At 43.3% G+C, this 25,786-nt stretch overlaps 1 protein-coding gene across 4 annotated transcripts in view; it reads right to left on the bottom strand.

Moving 5' to 3' along the window:
• KANK1 (KN motif and ankyrin repeat domains 1) overlaps positions 1-25,786 on the bottom strand; it is a 198,044-nt gene that overhangs the window by 157,071 nt on the left and 15,187 nt on the right. For 2 of the 4 annotated variants that reach the window (XM_070495984.1, XM_070495987.1), the window contains exon 1: positions 3,218-3,417. The exons of the other annotated variants lie outside the window; for them this stretch is intronic. The gene's annotated coding sequence lies outside the window, so the exon portion shown is untranslated. Of the gene's footprint in view, positions 1-3,217; positions 3,418-25,786 lie in introns of those variants that run through there. 4 annotated transcript variants of the gene reach the window in all.

Genomic DNA, 25,786 nt, shown 5'->3' with positions numbered 1-25,786 from the left:
AGCCCAGGTTCACGTGTTCAGATCCCAGGCACAGAGCTACACCACTCGTCAACCATGCTGTGCAGTGACCCACATATGAATTGGAGGAAGACTGGCACAGATGTTAGCTCAGGGCTAATCTTCCTCAGCAGCAAAAAAAAAAAAAACCCACACACGGGGCCAGCCTGGTGGCGCAGCAGTTGGGTTTGCATGTTCCAGTTCAGTGGCCTGGGGTTTGCCAGTTCGGATCCCAGGTGCAGACCTGCACATCATTTGTCGAGCCATGCTGTGGCAGGCATCCCACATAAAGTGGAGGAGAATGGGCACGGATGTTGGCTCGAGGCCAGTCTTCCTCAGCAAAAAGAGGAGGATTGGTAGCAGATCTTAGCTCAGGGCTAATCTTCCTCAGCAAAAAAAAGAAAAAAAAAAGAAACCACACACCATGAAGCTTTCCTCTACCAGTTTAGTTTGATTCTGTCATGATCAACTCCTTGGCAATTCTCTTCACTGATAAACAGAAGAACCTTAAAATGAACTAAGTCAGGGCTGGCCCCGTGGCCAAGTGGTTAAGTTCCCGCGCTCCACTGCAGGCGGCCCAGTGTTTCGTTGGTTCGAATCCTGGGTGCGGACACAGCACTGCTCATCAAACCACGCTGAGGCGGCGTCCCACATGCCACAACTAGAAGGACCCACAACGAAGAATATACAACTATGTACTGGGGGGCTTTGGGGAGAAAAAGGAAAAAAAATAAAATCTTAAAAAAAAAAAATGAACTAAGTCAGCCACAGAATGAGGCACAATCACTGTTTATTAAGTAAAACGCTGCTTTCCCACAGGGCTGAGTGGGGTGTTAGGAGGCAAGTGGCCAGCAGTCACACCCAGAGCAGGAAGCGGGGGGACAGATCCTGCAGAAGGGTTTTGATGAGGTCGTCTCCACTCCCTGTAGAAGGTTTGGAACAAGAGGCCTGGAATAAGAACCACCAAAGTAAGAGAGAGGAAGAAGTAAAATCAAACAGAAGAAAAGTTGAAAATTCACATATGCTTCCTTTCCTGCCGTTTTCCTGTGGAATAAGTGGAAAAAGAAAAGAAACTTCCTTGGAATGACTGGTGGAATTAAAATGAAAAAAACTAATTTTACATAATCTCATCATTTCATGCAAGGTACAGCTCTTTAACCAGACTATAAAATTTCTGCCAATTACATATTTATATTTACCTTCCCCCTCTATTTTTACTGCATAAATATAACATGGTCTTTATGAAATGTTTTAAAATCCTATTCAGAAAAAATTGTTTAAATTAAATTACTAAAATTCCAAAAGAAACTTTATCACTGTTAACATTTTAATATGGATATATTTATATGTATATTTTTTTCTATACCAACGTAGAAATACATAGTGAGTTAGGAGGGGGAGATATTTTTTTTTTTTTTTTAAAGATTGGCAGCTGAGATAACATCTGTTGCCAACCTTTTTTTTTTTTTTTCCCTTCTTCTTCCCAAAGCCCCCCAGTGCATAGATGCATATTCTAATTGTAGGTCCTTCTGGTTGTGCTGTGTGGGACGCCCGCTCAGCATGGCCCTACAAGTGGTGCCACGTCCGCGCCCAGGATCCGAACTGGCAAAATCCTGGGCCGCCAAAGTGGAGCACGCAAACTTAACCACTCGGCCACAGGGCCAGCCCTGGGAGATATTTGTTTATAAAAATTTCCTCATATTACACCTATTCGATTTTTTCATCTAAATCATGAATATCTGTTTGTTCAAATAAATATAGATTTGTTTGCATTCTCTTTTTTTTTGCAAACATTCTTGGCAAATACCCTTGCTATTTACTGTGAAGGGGTCCTAGAGAGCAGCCGGGGTGTCGATCCGTGCTGCTGAGGGTTTAACAGCGTAGGAAGTAACCAATTCACCTGCAGCAGTCACAACATCAGGGACCCTCTGTGTACTGCCGACAAACTTTTAGAAAGCCCTCCTGGGTTAACAACTAAAATAGCACTAAAAAAGGAGTGTGCATCTTTTCCTAGAAAATCTTCTGCTGTTTGCCTGAACTGAGGAAAACCTTTAATAACATAATCATTTTCACCTAGGGCTTGCAATGTGGTTTAAAATGACTGGCAATACTACGAAGGTACAAGAATTATCTTACTTTCCCTTAACTACTTATCCATAAAAAATATCCTTTCCTCAAGGAATTATCAAGAATTTTTTTTTTTAAAGATTTTATTTTTTTCCTTTTTCTCCCCAAAGCCCCCCGGTACATAGTTGTATATTCTTCGTTGTGGGTCCATCTAGTTGTGGCATGTGGGACGCTGCCTCAGCGTGGTTTGATGAGCAGTGCCGTGTCCGCACCCAGGATTCGAACCAACGAAACACTGGGCTGCCTGCAGCGGAGCGCGGGAACTTAACCACTTGGCCACGGGGCCAGCCCCTTTATCAAGAATTTTTAGCATAATAAAAGGATTTGGCCAAACTCTTAACTATACAGATAAACATATGCTATTGTAGTTACGAAGAAAGATCATGAATTTCATAGTACGAAGAACTGTAAAAACAGGATAAATGTTTACCAATATTTCCCACAGTCCTGACTAGAAAAACTAAAAAAATGTGAGATGATCTCACGCTCTCTCTTAACTATATGATCAAAGACTGTGCGATACTGGAAATGAGATTTTGTATCAACATTTTTTACCCTAAAACTTCCCGTTTCCTGCCCAACACTTTCCCCTTTCACGGCGTGGGGTAGCTCACTACAGAAATTTAAAAGTCACAGCGCCTTTTCTTATTTTGTGGGGTTGGGGACTGAGTTAGGCCATATGGACACAGATACAAAAAAGCACACTTACACCACCTGTATAGTGGTACTCACCATGAAGCAAGAGAATTCTTGTCCTCAGTCCTATCTTTTTAAACTACCATATGAAAGATAATAGAAAGGGGCCTAAAATACATCTCTATCTACAGTAATCAAGTCAGAAAGAAAACACCCACAACCAAGGCATATCTTACATCGACATGGCCAGCAGCTCAGTTTATTCCATCTCCGACCACCATTTTAAAATTAAGACGCTTCCTGTTCTTAACTCACACATTCTCATTGTCTTGTATACTCTTGGCCAAAACTTAATATTAAGCTTGTTTTCCTTCTTTCAGGGGCTTTAGATTTACCCACTGTAGCAGGGCAAAACATTTCAGAAAACGGAAAAGGCAACTTTGCTCTTCAAACTTACCCGGGACTCTCCAAGGCTGTTCTGTGAATTCAAGCACTTCCCCATTGATGATACGTGACAGTAAATTTTCTTGTTCATTGGACCCAGGACACTGTCACTCTCACATTAGAGGGGCTCACAAAATTTAGCAAGCAACCTTTTGTATCGTGCAAAACACCGATAATCAAACGAGCAGCCAGCGTGTCTGAGGGACTCTCACGCTGCAACTTGAGAAGGCTGAAAAAGGACAACAGGCAAGGGAGCTGCTAATTAACTCTTCTCCTCCTCATCAGCCCCAAATGTTTCAAACCACAACTGATCTGGGAACACAGTTTTGACATTGTTGAGATAATGACTTGATTTGTTCCCAAAATGCTGGGAGAGCTGCTGCAACCCTATCTGGTGAGAACCGTTTGTACTCTTTTCTTCCCAGAGCCAGAAGCAAGGCTCATTTCCAAAGACAAGAAATACTTCCTGTCGTTTCTCCAAGCCTGACAGTCAAGGGGCTGACCGACCACACATTAAAGCCTTATCAACCGGACACTGAATTATGGGCTCCTTTAGATCAGCCACAGCAACGTCTGTCCGTCTCTTGGTTGCCAAAATAGAAATTTCCCGATCAATGGTGTTAAAGCACAGATGTCTTACAATGTGCCCAGAAACAGAAATCATGATGCAAGACTACTTTGCAGTACAGTATTTATGGGCTAGTGAAAATGGCTACAGGAGAATAAAGAGTTGAAAAGCTACAACCTGAATAAGAATTACATGGCAGAGGGTGGGGAGGTAAGATGAAAACTGCCACAAATGAGACTGTGGCCAAGTCTAAGGCCACTGTTCTCAGGTCCACCCTCAGCTACCATCCTCCCATACCCTCCTCTTCACAAAGACCCTGAAAGGTGGACCTCCACCAAGGTTTGCCTAGTCTTTGCACAACTGACATTTGGGGCCGGGTAATTCTTTGCTGTGAGGGCTCTCCTGGGAATTGTAGGTGTTCAGCAGCACCCCTGGCCTCTACCCACTAGAAATGGTAGCACCCACTCGCCCTGGTTCAGTGGTAACAACCACTAATGTCTTCAGACATTGCCAAATATCCCCTGGGTGGCAGAACTGTCCTGGATTGAGAACTGCTCATCTACCATAAGCCGCCATGCGTGGGGAGTGCAGCTGGCACACTAAACAAGGGCACCAGCTAAGGTGGCATATGGGAACTGAATTCTCACCCACGGTCCACCCACCAATCAAACACCCAGGGACTGTGTGCACCCACAGGGGGCACACCTTCTTCTAAAGCCCTCAAAGGCTCCACACAGGCCAGCAGAAGCCCAGCATCTGCAGGTGCTGTCACTCCTTCCTCACCTGTCACTCACTCCTCCATCCTCTGCTCTGGGCCCAGCAGCCATCATGGCCCTGAAACTGCTCTTGCTGCCAAATCCCCCAGGTCCACAGGATCGGACAGCGGGAACTGTTCCCTCCTGGAAACGCATTCTTGCAGGCTCCCTCCGACCTCCCTGGCCGCTCCTCCTCGGTCTCCTTTGTAGGCTGCTCTTCAGGGTTCTGCCCTAAGCCCTCTTCTCCCACGCTACGTCCCCACCCCTAACTGGGCGGTCTCATTACCTCACAGCTGCCATGACCCTCGTATGGGGGAGACTCACCGAATCCAACTCACGGCGCTCTCTCTTTTCTGAACTTTAAACGTACATTTCCAACGGACATTTTTCTTTGATGTGCTGCGGACCCTAGAACTCAATCTGTCCAAAACTGAGCTCACTGGCCTCCCCCACAGACCTCCTAGGCGTCCTCTCATTGAGTAGCAGCTGTGCCTCCCGAAACCTGGGCATGCACTTGACTCTTCCCTCTCCCCATTCCACCAGCTCTTCAACGACTAGTTACCCCAAAGAACTCAAGGGTGGGCTTGGATGTTAACTGTTTTTCCAAATTGTTCTTTTTCCTTTCATTATGTTAAGGAGATGCAATCCCCAGCCATCCTGAACCAGACCAAGCGTCACCACAAGAGCTACTCCTATGACCTGTGCCTTATTTTTAACGCTAAGATCTCTCCAGGAGGAGCTTGGGCCTTATTACCATAACCTGCAGGGTATGTGGAAGCATGTTTTCCAACTGAGCCTCTGCAAGCGAATACCCACGGCTCCCTTTTGAATATTCATTCCCCATCCGAAATAAATGTCCCTGCTTCCCTTCGTTCAGGGACGCCATGACCCTGGAAATGATTCCTCATGGTCTATTTGCTGCAAATATACCTTACTTTGTGAGAGAACTACTTCTGGTGGAGAGTCTGATTTAACTCGCCACGAGGGAACCCACTTCAGTTTCTGTAGCAAGCTCACAGAGCTCCTACTCCCAAACTCCACTCTGTCCACCCCCTTCTTCTAGCCTCAAATCCCTGTCCGAGCCAGGCTAGGATGTCTCTCACCTGGGTATCACTACAGGTGCCTCTGTTCTCAGGCCATCCTCGCATCCCCAAGCTGGAGGAAATTTTCCCATCTGCACTTCTAATTACATAACTCACCATCTTAAAACTCTTCAGTGATTTCCCACTACCCTTGAGATAAAGTTTAAAATTTCTTAACACGGTTCGCCAGGCCCTTTATGACCTTATCCTGCCCACTCCACACACACTCCCATACCAACTCCACCTCCAATTTTAAATCACCAACCAACTAAACTCCCTTTGGTTCTGAACACAGGATGCTCTCCCTGCTCGTCTGGAACAGCCTCTTCCTGAAATCTACCACTTTCAGCTGGCTAACTCCACCTCACCCAACAGGTTTCAGCTTAAACTTCTCTGACCCCAACCTCCCACCAATATTCTCAGGATTATGTGCCCATAATAGCCTGTACTTCCCCTCTCAGAGCACTTACTCTGCTTATTTGCCTGATTCCCCAACTAAATACGCTCTTTTTCTCACCACCCACCAGCTTCAACCTCCCTTATTCCTCCGTTGTGGTGGCTGGTCCCTGTGTTAATTGGTAATCTCAAACTTATCGCTCATCATCAGAAGTGAATGTGAGTACCAAGACCATGGAACGCCCCTTTCTGTACCAGATGCCATAGTGACAGCAAAATACATACATAACATGGAACTAGCCCTCAAGAAAAATAGCGAGGGGAAATAACATGAAATGCCATACTTACTAAGCAACATGTCTACAAATGCAAATTAGTAAAGGCAGCCTGAGAAATTAAATCATTAGGAGACGTAAAGTAGGGAAATTATCAGGATGAAGGAAAGACAACGTGGAGCTGCCTCCTAGAGATTTGGACTCAGACTGTGAAGGCGGTGAGGGGCAAACCAACAGGCACAGAAATTAACTAGAGAAACGCCAAATTTTCCAATGATCAACTACTTTTTTAATCAGCTGGATTTATCATGTTTTTTTCAAGTGAAAACTTTAACTGTCCCCTGCTAGTTTTCCGGTAGCACCGACAACATGACGTGGAACAGGCAGTCTTGGGTGGCATGAGAACTACAGGTCACAGAGATCTGTTCTGACTCTCCCTCCACAAAAGGACAAGTAGCAATGAGTCTAAGGCTTGGAATTTTTCAAACATCAATTTTCTCAAAATAGATACAATTGGATAGAAATACTAATACAGTCATACGTCACTTAACGGGGCTACATTCTGAGAATGCGTCATTAGGTGATTTTGTCATTGTGCAAACATTGTAGAGTGAACTTACACAAACCTAGATGGTATAGCCTACTGCATACCTAGGCGATATGGTACTGATCTCATGGGACCACTGTCGTACTTGCTGTCTGTCGTTGACCAAAATGTCATTATGGGGCCCATGACTGTAAATAGGTTAGGTGAAAAGTTAACTTGTTACCTCTCATTGCACTTTCATACATGATACTGAAAAACTGGAAAAATTTCAACCACTAACCTTTACTGGTCTCATTAACGAAAAACGTACTGTGCCGGATGTCTTATAGACATGGCGTCATTTCACTCCGATAGTCGTCCTCTGAGGGGAGTATCATGACGTCCATTTTACAAATGTGAAAACTGAGGCTCTAATCCGAACAGAGAGAGAATTCTCTGTCAAATCTGACTCCTAACGTTATGTTCTAAACTGACTCTCAAACAAGCAAGTGAGCAAGAAATAACTTTTGCCAAATAATTTCCCAACTGCTGACACCCACCCACCTGCGGGAAGGAACTTTGCAGGTGTCTATAATTAAGTCAGGAATGTTTCAACTTGAACCAGTTGCTGTCAATTTAGTTTTAAAAATAGCTCTGGCCTGAGGCAAAACATGCCTCTGAAGTATTTCAGGTTGTTTTTGTCAGTCATAGAGTAACTTTTACTGAAAAGCTCTAGATTCTTTCCTTCTCCTTCCAGGAGAGCTGAGAACAATCCCAGAACGTGCAAGATTTCTTCCTCTATGTGCAAAAATTTTTTTTTTTGGTGAGGAAGATTGTCCCTGAGCTAACATCTATGTTGACCCTCCTCTATTTTGTATGTGGGATGCCACCACAACATGGCTTGATGAGCAGTGTGTAGGTATGCACCTGGCATCTGAACATGCAAACCCCGGGCCACCAAAGCAGAGTGTGCGAACTTAACTAGTATGCCACTGAGCTGGCCCCAATATATGCAACATTTATTAAAAAGAAGGGTCCTAGGCCTTTGGACTTTGCACATGGTCTCCTAATCAGTTGCCTGGGAAAAGATGATACTTACAGAGCACTTATTTACATGCTAATCATGCTGCAACACCATCTTTCTTAATCATCCCAAATTGGGTGCTATTGTCACGTCCGTGTTACACATAAGAAAGTAGACGCTGAGAAGTCCAAAGCCCGTGTTCTCTCCACTCTCCACACCTTGCTGACTCCATCACAGTCTGCTTGTCAACCCTGCCCCCAAGAGCTCTGCTTGGAGATAAAAAAGGACGGATACCTTAACAAAGGGGGGGGGGGGGAGGGCAGGGAATTCAACCCAATGGATAAATGTTTGAGCCTATGAAGGGCCAGATGCTGTGAAGGAGAAAATAAAGGAACAGACCCTCAAAGAAATCAAGTCTATGTGCAGCGTTAAAGACACCACTAAATAAGTGAAAACCAGAAAACACTCCCTTTAAAGGTTTCTCAGCCTCAACACTATGGACATTTTGGGTGGGATAACTGTTTGTCATGGGGGCTGTCCTCTATCTACATTGTAGGGTTTCAGCAGCATCCCTGGCCTCAAACCAAGAGAGGACAGTAGCACCCCTACCCTGACTCATGACAATCAAAAATGTCTCCAGGGGATCTGATCGGTGGTTACCAGGGAAAAGGGGGGGTGGGGGGAGGGCACAGAGGGGGAAGTGGTGTACCCACAACATGACTAACAAAAATGTACAACTGAAATCTCACAAGGTTGTAATCTATCATAGCATTAATAAAAAAAAAAAAAAATGTCTCCAGGGGCTGGCACCATGACCAAGTTGGTTATGTTTGCATGCTTCGCTCCAGCGGCCCAGGGTTTTGCTGGTTCGGATCCTGGGCACAGACATGGCACCGCTCATCAGGCAATGCTGAGGCGGCATCCTACATGCCACAACTAGAAGGACCTACAACTAGAAGATACGACTATCTACTGTGGGGCTTTGGGGAGAAGAAGGGGGAAAAAAGGAAGATTGGCAACAGACGTTAGCTCAAGTGCCAATCTTTACAAAAAAAAGTCTCCAGACATTGCCAAATGCCCCCTGGGGACAAAATCACCACCCCCCCCCAGCCCCCCTCAGCCAAGCCTCCTGAGAACCACTGCTCTAAATAAGATAGGTGCTGAAATACATAAAAATAACTGGTTATTTCAGGGCCTTATCTTAGTCAGGGGCAAGTTTTCAGAGTTCTTTTTTCAACATATTAAGACATGAATCAATTAAATACAGAATTATAATCTTAAAAGAACAAAAGAGCCCTCAAAATGACTTGTTCCTCAAGGATTTTAGCAGTGCTTGAGACATAATATTTACATCCTCCCAGACCTGCAGTTTGTTGAGAAATTAATTTACCCCATCCACGCTTTGATCTTCTAGCAAATTACTTCCTGAGACAAGATGTAACTTGCGAGCGCCCCACAGGCTAACCAGCTGTCAGAGCAGAACTGACATCAAATTCCAGGGGGTGAGTGGAGAGGGGGCTCCCCGTCCTCCCAAAGGGGACCCTGATCAGGAACACACTGAATGCCTCCAAGAGGTCCAATCTTCCCATGTGAAAACTGGGGTTCAAAGTACTACGCAGCTTCGCTTTGTGTTCAAAGGAGAAAGAGGCTTTTCGGAGGTGGGTCAATTCTATGTACCCCCACTGGTATTTCCATGATGAAAGGCTTTTTCTTGTTGTTTTAGTTTTATTTCTTAATTTCACAATGAGGAGAGTCACAAGCCAAGTGATCTCCTTGCTTCAATTGCTTGTTTTCACTAAAAGAGGGAAGGAGGAAGCTTGCAGTCTCCCAATAGCTCTTACTTATCTCACACCTGTCCTGCAAGGTGTATGATGCCAGCCAGATGCAAGAGATGAGCCCTGAAGGAAATGCTGCTGTACTGCAAACCACATGCTTGGCCTATAGGAATGCTGGTTGCCAGCGAAGACCAGAGAGTTCATTTCACTATGTATTTATCCTTATCTTGGGTGGTAGGCAGAAAAATGAAATACCTCCCCCACAAAGATGTCCAAGTCCTAATTCTCAAAATATGATTATGTTACATTACACGGCAAAAAAAGACTCTGAAGATATGATTCAGCTGAAGGACCTCTGGGATGAGGAGAGTCACTTGGTTTCTCCAGGTGGGTCCGATGTAATCATATGAGTCCTTGAAAGGAGAGAGCCTTTTCTGGATGTGGTCAGAGAATGACAGATGGGACGACAGAAAAAGTAGCAGGAGAAAGTTGAGGCATGAAAGTGATTCAACTCACTGCTGGTGGCTTTGAAGATGGAGAAAGAGGGTCACGAGCCAAGGAATGCAGGGGTCCTAAATGGGAACAATGAGGAAACGGATTGTCTCCTAGAATCAGCTCTGCCCCTCCCCTGAGTGGGTCCAGTGAGACCTGTGTTGACCTTCTGACCTACAGAGCTGTAAGATAATAACACATTTGTGTTGTAAGCGTTAAATTTCTGGGTTTTGTTACAGCAGGGATAGAAAACTAATACAGATTTTGGTACCTTAAAGTGGGGTCCTGCTGTAACAGATACCAAGAAACGTGGAAGTAGCTTTGGAATCAGGCAGTGGGTAGAGCCTGGAAGAATGTTGAGAAGCATGGTAGAAAAAGTCTAGACTGCCTTGAAGAGACCTGTTAGTAGACACATGGACACTGAGGACTGCTAGGAAGAACTCAGAAGGAAGTGCAGTGCGTGGGAGAGAAAACATAAGTTGCCTTAGAGAAGATCTACATAGTCAAGAGCAGAGGACATCACAAATATTACCATTCTACCATTCGCTGCCTACTATGCAGTAAAACTGAAGCACCAAAGTAACGAATCAGAGGGACAGTTCGGCTGCCCACCAGCTTCACTGTACACACTATCTCACTTTACAATGATAAAGCTGTTTTCCCTGGAATGCAACTACATCCTGGCCATGTGACCTGGAGCTGACAAGCTATCTGAACCGCACTGGTAGCACCCATCTCACAGGACTGCCGTGGGGATTAAATGAGGTCACGCATAGAAAGCCCTCGTGTGGTGCCTAGTACACAGTTAGGCACTAAAAATGTGAGTGATTTTTCTGACCTAGCCTAGAGGGAAAAACGACTGGAGAGGAATAGATCCCTCCTTTCTCCCACAGGAAAGCATTGGATGTGTCTTCCCTAGGGAAGACTTAGGGCCTAAGCACAAAAGAAGGAAACAGAGGCAAGCCTGGGGGATGTTCAGGAAGCCACTGCTACATAAATCAAAGGCAACGTTTGGGGATTCAATGGGGCTATTCCAAAATGCAAGAGACAGATGGGCTCAGGCCTGGGGAAGCTGCCCAAGGCAGAAGAGAAAGAAAAAAAGGAGGTTGAGTTGTTTCTCTGGGTGACTCTATTACTGGACACTTGCCAACTGCCGTTTGAGAACACTGGGCAGAGACACTGTGCCTCTCTCAGTGCCAACTTGGACAGGAAGTGATGCGGCTGGGTCCCACGGTCGAGAAGCCAGCAGGAGGGGGTGAAGGGGGCGTCCTCAAAGAAAGACATCATTTTTAATTCTCCAGCCTGGCTTGCTACCTCCAACTCCCCTCTCCCCCGCTTCCACCCATCTCCATCCATGGAATTATAATACACAAGGAAAATTAAAAGACCACAATTGTTCCTACATGGGCAAGGCAAAGCAAAATTTTACAGAAACACAGAGAATTTTCTACTTAAGAAGAATGATAGTTTTTTTTTCCTATTGTAAAAATTTTTTAGTTTTGGTGCTTTCATAAGGTTTCTAGGAGAAGACATCACGGGGAAGGAAAAAGGCACGAAAAGCATGCATCTCCTGTCTGTCTCTTTACATCTGTACCCTTGACTATAAATTACGGTAGTTCATTTCCCAGGATTAACAGTCGAGAGCTAAATGTCAGCCAGCAGGCTACTGCATAACTAAAAGCAGGGACAATCACCTTAGGAATGATTCAGATAAAACCAAGTGGAGAGGAATTAAATCATTCTCCACTGGTATGTTTATAAGGCATATGTCTGCCAACACACTCAGCATTTTCTGCTTAAGAGCCGCATCCCCCCGCCTTCTTTCTTTCAAGAGAATCTCCTAGCGCCTTCTGAGAAGACATCACCTCTTACAGTACTGTCTGTTATTAGTGAAACCACAGCCTCCCCAGCAATGTGATTAAGGCACAAATTTTTATGAGCAAAGCACACGTACCCACTGAACACAAGAACGCTTTCAAAAGAAGAACAAGTTTCAAAAATTCTTCCAACAAGCCCATTGTTTTGGATTCGCAAGCTGGAAACGCGTACATTTCTGCATTACATTTTCTGAATTTCCACAAGTTGGGCAGGCTAAATTCTTCACTCCCACTATTTGGTACTCAGTGCCCTTTCCAAGTAAAGCCCAGAGAGGCAGTTATCAAAGGAGATGCATTATTTGGATGCATAAGCCGAGAGAACTGGATCTTCTCTCTGCCCACCCCTTTTCCCTGCTCCCCACGCAGCAAACCTCTGAACACCTGTGGATAAAAAGGCAGAGTGGTAAAGGGGCTGGGTGGTTTATATTCTTCTTCTTATCTCAACCCAAATCTGCAGAGTCTGGGAGTGTCAGCTAGTGAATCTCAGATCCTCCCAAAAGGATGATGTGAGAGCCTAGTGATTTTGTTTTGCTTTTCACAAACATGAGAAAGGGGAGGCACGGCTTGGAGAGAGATAATGAACTTAGCTACTGAAAACAGATTCCAGCCTACTTTCAGAAGAGGGAAACAACATAATGGGTAGGAACTGTTCAGGGCTCACATGACCTCTGCATCTGCCTCACTCCGTCAGGAACTAGAAATGCCACCCGAGTTTTGATTGACGGGGTGGGAAGAACCAGCCTCTGTTTTCCCCGACTTCTCACCAGGCAGCGTTCACCTTCAGCCAGGACGTCCAGACACCTGAAGGCGATCTGACACTATTCGGGACTCAAGTCAGTCAAACATTCAGGACGGGGAGATCTTAAGAATGTTCTGGAGGAAAAATATATATATATTATATATATTTATGTGTGTATATTATATTTATTTTATATATATTTATTATACATATATATTTATTTATATATTATTTATTTATTTATATATATATGTAAAAACTTTCCATTTTGTATGCCTCTTCCAGGGACATAAGAAGTCTCATATATTAAATACTTCGACTGTACCAGACACTTTAAATGCATTATGCATTATTCGATCTGTTCCTTACAAGAGCCCAGTAACAAACTGTTTCCGTGTTCACTTCTTAAGACGAGAAACTGAGACTTATGAAGATTAAACAACATGCCCGGAGTCATAATTCAGCAGACCTAAACTGTGAACTCAAATTCACTCTCTGAACCCAGGATTAACATTTATCATACACTGAGATTAGCAACAGATTGAGAACCAGCTATGACTCCTCCGAATTGCCCTGGGGTTTCAACAAATTTTACTGACAAAATTAATGATTATCTCCTTTTTTTCCACGACCTTTGTTCCTGCATATGAAGACCTCACACACCCAGCTTAGCCTCTGACCGTCCCACTCTCCCAGGAGCGGGCTTCAAAGCAATGCAAACATCCAAAAGTGCCTTCCTCTTCCAGGAGTCACCATCCTGCAGGACAAAATCCAATTCCAAAACTGTTCTGACCAGCAACTGCATGGTGCCGCATGCCCCATTATCTTCAGCCAGTCACCCAGTCTCCAATCACAGCTACCTCCCCGCTTCTGCCTGCAGCTGTGTACACAAGGGTTATTATACTACAAGGCCAGTTCTGCTCTCTGGCCAAGAGATAAGAGGAACAGTTGATTAAGATGCTACTGTTGGTAAGGAAATCTCTGATCTACTCCAGAAATCTGGAAGTGCATTTCTTCATCATAAAGTCAGGCAGTTTTACCCACATGTAAGACATTGGAAAACCAGTGATGAAGACAGCATTTCAGTCCCAGGCTTAACCAGCAAACTGATGCGCAAACCAGTAGCTTGGTGAAGACTTTCAAATAAGGACTGTTTAGCTTCTGAGCATCAACAATGTATCTAAACAAAAAAAATAAAACAATCAGAAAGTTGAATGGCTGTGGTCAGGGGTTGGGGGAGGGGGAAACGAGGAGCTAGTGTAGAAAGGATACAGAGCTTCTGTGCAGGAAGATGGCGAGTTCTGCAGATGGACGGTGGTGATTATAACAATGTAAATGTACTTAATACCATTGAACTGTACACTTAAAAATGATTAAAGTGGTAAAACAGACAAACATGCTAACAGTCAAGTGAAGGCTTCCTTTTTGAAACCTCTCACTTAAAAGGGGAAACGAGGCCCCAGCACTTTTTAAAATAAATCACTGGAAGCTCTTGGGCCCGTTCTAGGCATTACAGGGAAGACCTTAAACACGCGTTTTCGGCCCAGTGCTCCTAAAAGGAGAGGAATGCTCTCAAGTTACTTTGCAGTCTGTATACACTGTATGTCTAAGTGGAGCCAAAGTCCCCTTAGTGTCATCTGAGGAGAGGACTGACCACAGGAGCTCAGAGCAGGCCGCCCACTATTTTACAGTCTTGTTATGGACTGAATGTTTGTGCACCCCCAAAATTCACACGTTCTCCAGTGTGATGGTATTTGGAGCTGGGGCCTTTGGGAGGTAACTAGGTTTAGATGACATCATGAGCGGCAGCCCCCATGATGGCATTGGCGTCCTTATAAGAAGAGGGGGAGAACCCAGAGCCCTTGCTCTCTCCACCACAGGAGGACACAGCGAGAAGCCAGCCTTCTGCAGGCAGGAAGAGGCTCTCCCCAGAACCCAACCAGGCGGCACCCTGATCTCGGACTTCCCAGCCTCCAGAACAGTGAGAAAGAAATGTCCGTTGTTGAAGCCCCCCCATACGTGGTATTTTGTTACAGAAGCCCGAGCTGCTGAAGACAAGTCCACTACATAATATATCTGTGTGCGCGCTCATATCCACTTAATGTTTTAAACTCATTCCTGCTGGGAGAAAAAAGTTTCCAGAATGCTTCACTCACGAGCATTTGGGCACCCCAGGTCAGGTGGGCATCTAGAGGAGTTCTCCTCTCTCTCGGTGTCATGATGTAATATGGCAACAGCATGGCTCACACAGACACACACACAGAGGTGGCAATGGTTTTCCCACTTTACGGGCCATTTCAGAGTAACACTGAGGAGCGACGCCAAAACTCTGTCATGGTTCAGAAGGAAACGGTCTCTGGTTCACTGAGTTTCTTTTTTCATCTCAGACAAATAAAGGCTTTCCCCTGGAGGAAAATCACCGATGCTGCTGCACCCCAGTTGACTACTGATGTTCTGTTTTCATCACCTGAGAATAAACTAAGTTGCAGCTCAAATGCCTGAGAGTTCCCACAATCAAGTCTCTTCATCCAACTTTCAAACTTGAGTTTGGGCGTGCAAGTGTTGACCTATGTAGTCATTTTTTTCCTCCCTCGAGGCTAAATGTTCTGTAAACCAATCTTAATCCCAAAGGTGAAGAATTAAGTACTACTTACTCTTGTTTTGGCATTGTCTTTCCCTTTCATTGGAAAACAAAAAAAAGCAAAACCTTGGTTAGAAAACTCGGACCTTTGTCTAAGTCAGTGTACTTCTTTTGGGTTACATAAAATGTAATTTCCTTTAAAATTTACATAATTCGGTTTTAAATGTCACTGCAAAGTTGATGGTTAACATCAACAAGAAAATAAAATAAAAACAAAAAACTAATCCTCCCTAATACAAAAATGTTAGAAAACCCTTAATAATTAGGATAGTTACAATTAAAACATGAATCGCTAGGCAGATGAACAGAACAGGAAAGTCAAGAAATGGACACAAAAGCACATGGGATTTGGTATACAACAAAGGTGGCATTTCCAATCAAAGGAGAAAAAATGGATTATTAATAAATAGTTGGGAAAACCAGTAGCCATCTGAAAAAAGTAAACTGAGATCCCTACTTACTAAAATAAATTTAATATAGATTAATAATTTAAATATAAAAACAGAAGCCACAGAAGTACTACAAGAAACACTGGACAATTAAAAAAACACGTATTTTTAGAGTGAGGAAGGTCTTTTTCACTTTATGGCATTCAATGCAAAGTCCTTAACATAAGCAGTTGGTAAATTTATCTACACGGAGAAATGCAACATAATCCAAGTCAAAAGATGAACAATAAACTGGGAACCACTCCAGTTCCTATCACAGATAAGGGACTGATTTCCTTTATATATAAAGTGACACAACTTGACAACAGTCCAATAGCAAAGGACAGAACAGTTCATAGAAAGGTAAATACAAATGGCGCTTAAAGACTCATGGAAAGATGCTCAATCTCCTAACAGAAATGCAGACAGATTAAAACCACGAGACACCACTTTTCACTTATCAGATTGGCAAAGATTAAGAAGTTTCATAACAAACCACATTGGCAAGGATGTAGAGAAACGGGCATTTCCGCACCTTGCTGGTGAGAGTTATATATTAGCACAGCTTCTACAGAAGGCATTTGGGGCAAAATCTATTACAAGTACAAATGCACATGTCCTTTCACCTGGTAATTCCATATTTATGATTTTATCACATGCGAGCAAAATAACGTATGTACAAAGTTATCCCTTGCAGCACTGTTCTAGATGGCAAAATCAATAGGAAACTAATTCAATAAAATATGGAGTATCTGTAAAAAGAAATACTATGCTGCTATGTTTAAAACTATAAAAATATAGGGAGAAGTATACCTATATAGAAGAATCTCAAGACATGTATGTAAAGTATGTTATTATTTGGGATTTCAAAAAAGGGAGAATATGATAATACACACAGACTTTTTTATATGTGCACAGAGCACGTGTGGAAGCAGGAACACTCACTGCCTCTGAGGAGAGAATATGGTGGCTAGCGGAAGTAATCGAGAGGCTTCTTGTTAAATCCTTTTACATCTTTTAAATTCGAGCCCACGTATTATCCATTTGAAGATTATTTTTTTAATTCAACAAAACAGCTATAAGTAAAGCTGAAGAAGGTCACCAGACAATGGAATAAAAAGACAAAGACCTAGAAAGTAAAACAGAAAAGGTAATAAAATCAGACGATTGCTCCAGAAGGGCCAACATTTAAAAATAGGAATTCAACCAAGGGAAAAGAGGAAGAAAGCTACCAATGATAATTCAAGAAATTTTCCAATAACTGAAAACGACAAGTTTCTAGATTGGGAAGGCCACTCTGTGCCCAGAAAAAAATCAATAAAAAGAAATTAATCAGGGGCCAGCCCCATGGCTGAGTGGTTGAGTACTCTCGCTCTGCTTCGGTGGCACAGGGTTTCGCCAGCTCAGATCCTGGGTGAGGACCTAGCACTGCTCATCAAGCCATGCTGAGGTGGTGTCCCACATGCCATAACTAGAAGGACTCAAGACTAAAATATACAACTATGTACTGGGGGGGCTTTGGGGAGAAGAAGGCAAAATAAAGAAAATAATAATTAAAAAAAAGAAAAAGAAATCAATCAGAATACTTGGGACAAAGAAAAGATCCTAAAAGATTTTAAAGAGAAGAAAGGGGAAAAAACTCCAGCTTTCACAAAAAACTAGAATTTTACAGAGCAATCTTTGCAAAGTTGTGAAGGAAACAAATTTTCAACCCAGAATTGTATACTTAGCTAAACGACTCAGGGTGGGGGAGCAATTAGACATGCCAAATCTCAAAAAATGTGTATCCCACTTAACCCTTCTCAGAAGCTGCTGGCCAATGCCCTCTACCAAGATAAGAGACCAAGAGAGACCATAAACACAGAAGACACCATGAGATCCAGGGAAGAGAAATGAAGAGAATCTCTGAGATGATGGGGATGCTGCATAAGAGATGCCTTCAGGAGGAAAAGACCAAATAGATAGTTACCTTGAGGTTTTCAAACACAGAGAGAGGAAGGTTAGGGTTCAATTTGGGGGTGAATCAGTGAGAGGTACATAACGCTAACAAAACAACTATTAACTCTGGGTGAGAACAAGCTGTATGAGGAAGGAAATGTCATTGAAATTACACATCTCAGCTGTGAATTATTTTCCTAGTCATAATAATATAAACATTATATATTAATCAAACAAAAAACTGTATTTATCTTAGGAGGATTTGAGCAAACAGTGTTGGAAGAAATTATGAGTTATAGTCTCACCTTCCATAGGATGAAGACGATAAATAATATATAAATTCGGATTTTTTAAAAAATCAAGAAATGACAGTATAAGCCTATTTTCTCAAAATACTGCCATTTCACAGGTCTACATCAAACATCAGCATTTTCTTATGGTTCAACAACATTAGAAGACAGATAAGAGATTTGTAAGTAGTTACCTCTAAGGGGAAAGAATCGGGTGGGTAAGGTGAGGCAGAGAGCTACTGTTTTTATTTACAGGTGTTGTAGAACAACTTGACTTTCTAAAGGATACAAACGCACATAAAACATGGTCAAAATTTTTCATGGAGCCAGTATTCAAGGTTTTTCACACATGAGAATCAAGGATGGGCTAATTTGCACTGCCACAATAATCAAAGCTCTATTTCAGGTAGCATGTAAGGACAGTCTACAGTTTTTAGGTCTACTAGGGCTGAGACTGACCACCAACTCCCACCTGCAGGTTGGGGACACAGGCATCACCTTGCTGACTCATTCATTGGGAGAAATCCTCAGACATAACGATAGGATGGTCACATTCCTTTGAGAGTTGAGGATTTTTCATACTTTTTTTTTCTTTAAAGATTGGCACCTGAGCTAACAGCTGTTGCCAATCTCCTTTTTATTTTTTCTTCTTCTCCCCAAATCTCCCCAAGTACATAGTTGTATCAGCCACAGAGTGAGTGTTTTTTTTTAGGAAGATTAGCCCTGAGCTAACTACTGGCAATCCTCTTTTTTTTGCTGAGGAAGACTGGCCCTGAGCTAACATCCATGCCCATCTTCCTCTACTTTATAGGTGGGACACCTGCCACAGCATGGCTTTTGCCAGGCAGTACCATGTCCATACCCGGGATCCAAACTGGTGAACACTGGGCTGCCGAGAAGCAGAACGTGTGAACTTAACCGCTGCGCCACTGGACCGGCCCATTAACTTTTTAATTTTTGTAATTTTAAAGTGACCATGATCACAGAATAAAATCAGCATTCCCAGGACTTTCATGTCTTCTAATGCCTCGTTCTTGTGAGAGGGAGAGTTAGGGATACGTGCGTGGGTTTGTATGCAGAACTTAATTAAAAGCAATATGAGAGGAAACTGAAGTAATTTGCAAGAACCAATGGCTTTAGGTAATCAGATTTTAAAAACAAACTGAAAGTACTTGATCCTTTGGGTGACAAATTCAACTGGTTAAAAAACGAGCTGTGCGGTTTCTAAGGAGTCAGTGTGAAATCTGCAATTCCAGTTCTAACGGATGAGGGACCGCCACGGGAGCAGGGAAACTGGCACCACCCTTTGTCGCTTAGTCTCCTAGATCACAGGGCTAATGTCACCACTTGCCTGCTTAAATAAAAGAACAACACAGGGGCCGGCCCAGTGGCGCAGCGGTTAAGTGCGAACGTTCCGCTTCCACAGCCCGGGGTTCCCCGGTTCGGATCCTGGGTACAGATGTGGCACCACTTGGCAAGCCATGCTGTGGGAGGCGTCCCACATATAAAGTAGAGGAAGATGGGCACGGATGTTATGTCAGGGCCAGCCTTCCTCAGGAAAAAGAGGAGGATTGGCAGCAGATGTTAGCTCAGGGCTAATCTTCCGCAAAAAAAAAAAAAAGTACAACACATATCTGAGTCATTAACTCGAATTCAGCCAATGCAGAAATATGAAACTCTATAGATTTTGGTAAGCATCTATGTGACAGAACTTGCTAAGGCTGCCAAAATCCAAAAGAGATTTCTCCAAAAATTTCAAGTAAAATTGAAGTTCCAGGAAGATGTTTACGCCTACGGCTTTGGATAACCCCTGAAACGCCTCCATTTGAAAAGCACACACTAAGACATTGGTTCGTATGTGTGCAGACTGAACCCCTACCACTCATGTAATCCTTTCAAGTGTTAGCTGACAATTCCTTCATTGAACCGTGGCAAGAAAGTCTTCAAAAGATACTGTCAGAAGTTAGGGTCCTTGGGTTTAAGAGGCAAGAGTTTGGGATTGACTAGTCAAAGAAGTAGACAATAGTAGTTTACAAGTATGTGAATACTCGTATAAGTGTATTTCAATCAAAGAAAAGCCTATGGAGAGACAGCATATCCAGAAGCGTGGCTTTAGACCACTGATCAGACCAGAAGTGGCACAGAACCTGACACGAGGGTGCTGACTTGGCTGGAGCTCAAAAGAAAACCAGCTCTAAGCTCAGACAAACAAACTGCTTTAATAAACGCCGCTTTCTCTTTTGTAGAGCAGATTTAAATTCTTATATACCATTCAGTCCCAAAGGTTACTCGAAGGATCTAACAATAAAAGGCACAGTTGTTGTCAAAAAGTAAACAAAACAACTACAGAATGACTTTTAATCAAGGGAAGGCTGGGGAGAGGCGAAAGGAGGGGAAGAGCGGTACGATTTTACCCACATATTGGAGCAAAGAATCACTGTCACACCTGAACATCCAACTTAGTTCCAGGCATCCTAGTAGCCAAAACAGAAAAGGAAATAGGATGAGTTACACATCTTCCCTAACTGGAAAAAAAAAGTCCCCGTTCCTCAGGGAAATAAATGTTTTCCTAACAGAGAACTGAAACTCATACTTCCTCACAGGACGGATTCTGAAGAGCGAAGTAAATCCTCATCAACAGTTTCTTCAACGGCAAATATCTATTAAGTGCCTTCCAGGTTCCCAGGCTCTGTTTTAGGAAGTTGGTATATATCAACCAACAAAGCAGATAAAGATCCCCACCCAGGGGAAGCCCATATTCTACTGGGGTAGACAGACAATAAACAATAAACATAGGTAAATTACATCATATGTTACTATGCTATAGGAAAAATGGAAGAGCTGGGTAAGGGGGATCAGGAGTGGCAGAAGGTAGATTATAATTACGAGTAGATAGTCAAGGTTTTGAGATGGTGACCTCTGAGCAAGGACTCAGCATGAGCAAGCATGGAGCTGAGAGCGCACTTCAGCCAGTGCAAAGGCCCTGAGGGGAAGCAGACAGGCATGTTTAAGGAAGAGCAAGGAGGTCAATGCTGCCAAGCAATGGAGAGGGATGAGTACAGGAGAGGAAGTTAGAGAGTAACAAGGGACCAACCAGGTCAAGAGAGCCATGGGGTTCATTATGAAAATCTTTCCTCTTATGGAAACAGGAAGCCAACAGGCGGTTGGAGCAGAGAAGTGCCACAATCTGACTTGTTTTTAAAGGATCACTGTTGAGGAGGCACTGCAAGGGCAGAGGCAAGGAGACCAGTCATGAGGATATTGCAGTAATCCAGGTGACAGAGGATGGTGGCAGTGGAAATGGAGACAAGGAGGCAGATTCTGAATATATTTCTAAGGTAGAATCAACAGGATTTGCTAATGGATTGGAGGTGCAGTGTGAGAGAAAGGACAGTGAAGATGACCCCACAGTTTTTGGGGTTTGCATCCATCAAGATAGGGAAAGCTATGGGAAGAACAAGTTTTGGGGGACACCAGGAGTTCTGTTTTAGCCATGCTGAGATTGAGGTGGCTATCAGACATCTAAGTGGACAAAGGAGGAAGTAGCCTGACATGTAAGCATGGAGTTGGGGAAAGAGTTCAGAGCTGGAGGAATAAACATAAGAATAACTGGAATTGGATAGTACCTAAGGCTATAAGACTGGATGAGGTCACCAAGAGAGTGAGTGTCTACAGAGAAGAAGAGGACTGAGCCCTGGGGCCCTCCCCAAATCAAGGAGATGAAGAACCAGCACAGGAAATTGAGAAGGAGTGACGAGTGAGCAAGGAGGAGAACAAGCAGGTGCAGAAAAATTTTAATACGATCATGCTTTAGATTATCCGTCAATAACAGCAACAGGGATAGCACCATGTCAAAGTTCAGGGACGGCGCCTCTTGGGGAGGCTAACCGCACAACAGTCCAGGCATTTAGCTTTTGGCCAATTCTGGCTTGATGACCATGAGCTGCCAGCACCAAGGGAGGGTGGTGAAGGGAAAGCCAGGGCAGGGCAGAGGCTGGAGGTGAGGAGAGCACGGGCAGGCACACACTGCTAGCCCAAGGAGCACAGCATGGTTTCGAGAGAGCTGGGTTAGATGTCAAAGCAGCTCGCTGGGAAACACCAACTCCAAACCCAAAAGTTAGTCGCAGTGCCCTCCTGATCTGTCTCTGCACCAGCACCCATTCTAGTGCTTGCCTTCCACCAGTCGAATCCCACTCTTGGTCCTGGGCCTGGAAAGCAGACCCCATGGTACACCAGGAGCCCCTTCCTCATTAGCAAAACGGCCCAAAAGAGTCTCTTGCCCTGAGTCTGAGTACAAAGGATGAGACCCCAGTAATCCCGGGAGCGTACACATCCGCTTCTGAGAACAATAAAGGCAACAAAGAGCACAGAAGGGAGAGCTCGCTCTCTCTCTCTCTCTGTGTACCACATATAAGTAGGAACCTCTCAAAATTTGTAAATGCACCAAGGAGCATAATACATGCATTTAGATCCAACCTTGTTCCAAAAAGAGCTTCAAGCAACTTTTCAAACTAGACTGAACTATATTTATCTTTTTTTGAAAAAAGCTTTTATTTTTCCTTTTTCTCCCCAAATCCCTCAGTACATAGTTACATATTTTAGTTGTGGGTCCTTCTAGTTGTGGCATGTGGGACACCACCTCAGCATGGCCAGATGAGCAGGGCCATGTCCGCGCCCAGGATCCGAACCAGCGAAACCCTGGGCCACTGAAGTGGAGCATGCGAACTTAACCACTCGACCACAGGGCCGGCCCCCTGAACTATATTTCTCTTAATTTTAAAAACGGAAAAAGGAAATTAAATCCAGAAGAAGGGAAAATACAATGGAATAGTAAATGAGGCCTAATTAGTTAGCAGAAATGACTATCCTTAAGTTGTCGACAGTTGTGTACCAGGAGGTTGTTTAACAGGCCAAAACAATAAGGAATTCACAGTCTGTTACAAAATTCACATTTTTCAATAAATCAAATATATTCCCAAGGAACACCCCAGCATTTCCTGCTATGGAGGCCTATGGCAACTTTTCTAATGGTTCCTCAAAAAAGGGCTGCTGAGCGACACCAAAGGGATCGCAGTGAGTGAGTTTCCTGTGGCTGTTTTTTTACGCTATTTCCTATCCCTCAATAATGGAAGCTGAGGACATGATACATGCTAATTCAACAACAGAAGTTAAAGGGAAAGGAGAAGGCAGCATTCCAAGTAGCCAACACTTTGATGGAACTGGTGTGTAAAAGGCTTTAGAAATTCATGAACGAACACTATTTCTCCACAAAAAGTTTTCATTAGGACTTTGGGCAGGTCAGGCGCTCAGGAAGAATGCACAGTGCAACAGTCTATGGGACCCATCAAGGGTTGGTTCACTTTAAAAGTCAACCAGCTACAGCCAATAATGCTGTATTGTATATTCGGAAGTTGCTAAGAGAGTAGATCTTAGAAGTTCTCATCACAAGAAAAAAATTTGTAACTATATGTGGTGATGGATATTAACTAGACATTGTGGTGATCATTTCGCAATATATATAAATATCGAATCATTATGTTGTACACCTGAGACTAATATAATGTGCTATGTCAATTATATCTCAATTTTTTAAAAAAAGTCAACCAAGCAGAAGTAATTTCACCATTCTCGTAAAAATTACAGAACTTATACAAGACTCTTGCCTAAATGGATGACCCCAACTTCAAACAAAAGGGTATGAGGTGAACCTGCGGGAATGGCCAAGATTCCCCTATACACACACACACACACACACACACACACACACACACACACACATTCTCAAACACACACACACACACACGAGTTCTGAAACTCCCCAACACGTAGATGGCTAATAATCAATCACGGCACTAAAGTTCTATAGCTCACAGTAAGCACAATTATAATTTGCCATCTTTCTTCAAAGGATTCTGATTTGGTACTTTTTCAATGATAAGACAGAAACTCCCCAGTAAGGATATTAGCAACAGCTCAGCAATTTCACTTTTGAAAGAAAAATCCCAGGGCAGATTTACTAGGCCCTAATAAATTTTAGTTTCACCAAAAGGCTCCATCTCTACTCTTCTCTTTACAGCACTACAGTAACTGGCTGCCAAAACCACATTAATTCAGGCAGTTAAACAAAAGTGACCAATAAGATAGCAGCAATCCATGGAAAATCAAGATATAAAAGTCAAGAGTGTAAGAAAAATAATTTCTGGATGAAATTACAGATCTAGACCCTTGAGAAACAATGAATGGAAAGTTACCAAATTGTGGGTGCAGCTCTCCAGCTCATAAAAGATTAATCAGTCTACAAAAAATAGACCCTGTTTTCCATAGCTAGGCAGATTTCTGAAGCATAAACTTAAACCCCGAAATACAGGTTTAATCAATTCTAAAAACTGTTTCTGAATCAGCATACAGACCATTAAACCTCTTTGAATTAAATACAGTTTTCCATTGTGGTAGATTATGTTGTTTCAATTATTTGCTGCCCTCTGCATAAGAGGATTATACCTCCCATTGCCATGTGACTTACAGTGTCTCCAGATGGAAGAATTAATTAGACTTCCCTACCTCATTGTTAGTAGGCTCAGCCATGTGACTTGCTGCAACCAACTGAAGGTAAGAAGAAGTGATATACAAGTAGAAGCATGAATAGTCCATGAATGAATTGGTCACTTTCTTTCTTTCTTACCCTCTACCATGAGATTATGTCCCAGCTGGGGTGGCTCATTCAGCCTGGATCTAGAGGAAAGAAGACCCTTGGAGCAGAGCCATAGCTGTCATGTAACGTGAACAAGAAACTTAAATACGCTTTTTTAAGCCAGTGAGCATCATCTAGTCTAAGCTGAGAGATGATACCATCACTTCGTTTTTAAAATGTTTTAATGATCAATGGACTAATTAATACCTAGAGCAGCCTAATGAAGGTATATGGACATGTAGGTCTTACTGTCAGTGAATTTTTACGCTAACCATCTGCATAACAAATATAATAAACTGAAAATGATGTCTTATTCTTTTCTTTTTTTTTTTGAGGAAGATTAGCCCTGAGCTAACTACTGCCAATCCTCCTCTTTTTGCTGAGGAAGACTGGCCCTGAGCTAACCTCCATGCCCATCTTCCTCTACTTTATACGTGGGATGCCTACCACAGCATGGCTTTTGCCAAGCAGTGCCACGTCTGCACGGGGGATCCGAACCGGCGAACCCCGGGCCGCCGTGCGAACTTAACCGCTGCGCCACCCAGGCCAGCCCCAGTCATTTTCTAATTAAAGTTTTCACCCTATAAATATGTGCTTTAGGGGGAGTGGAAAAACTTGTTACGTAAGTCACTTGTTTGACCTTTAGAAGACCTTGTTGAGAACAATGGTAGGTTCAAAGAAGATAAGATTCAACAGCTCACCCATCCACAGGCATGTAATTAATCTCTAACTGATAGGGGGATAAAGCGAGAATCAAGGTTATAAACTTAACCGGCATACCAGTCTCCTAGCAAAACAAGGAGACATAATTGTCTAGGATTTTATGGGATGTAGAAATCATTCTCAAAAAAGTCCAGGTTCATTTTAGCTTTTTATTCTTAGTCCCTGCCTAGAAATCTTACCAATATAAGATCTGAGGATGGAAATCATTTTTCAAATGATCCATTAAAACCAAACTTGGGGGCTGGCCCCGTGGCCAAGTGGTTAAGTTCGTGCGCTCCGCTGCAGGCGTCCCGGTGTTTCGTTGGTTCGAATCCTGGGCGCGGACATGGCACTGCTCATCAAGCCACGCTGAGGCAGCGTCC

The sequence above is a fragment of the Equus asinus genome, chromosome 23, assembly GCF_041296235.1.
Source record: "Equus asinus isolate D_3611 breed Donkey chromosome 23, EquAss-T2T_v2, whole genome shotgun sequence".
Lineage (NCBI taxonomy): Eukaryota > Metazoa > Chordata > Mammalia > Perissodactyla > Equidae > Equus > Equus asinus.
The sequence above is the reverse complement of the archived record's forward strand: the minus strand, read 5'-3'. Positions and strand labels throughout refer to the sequence as shown.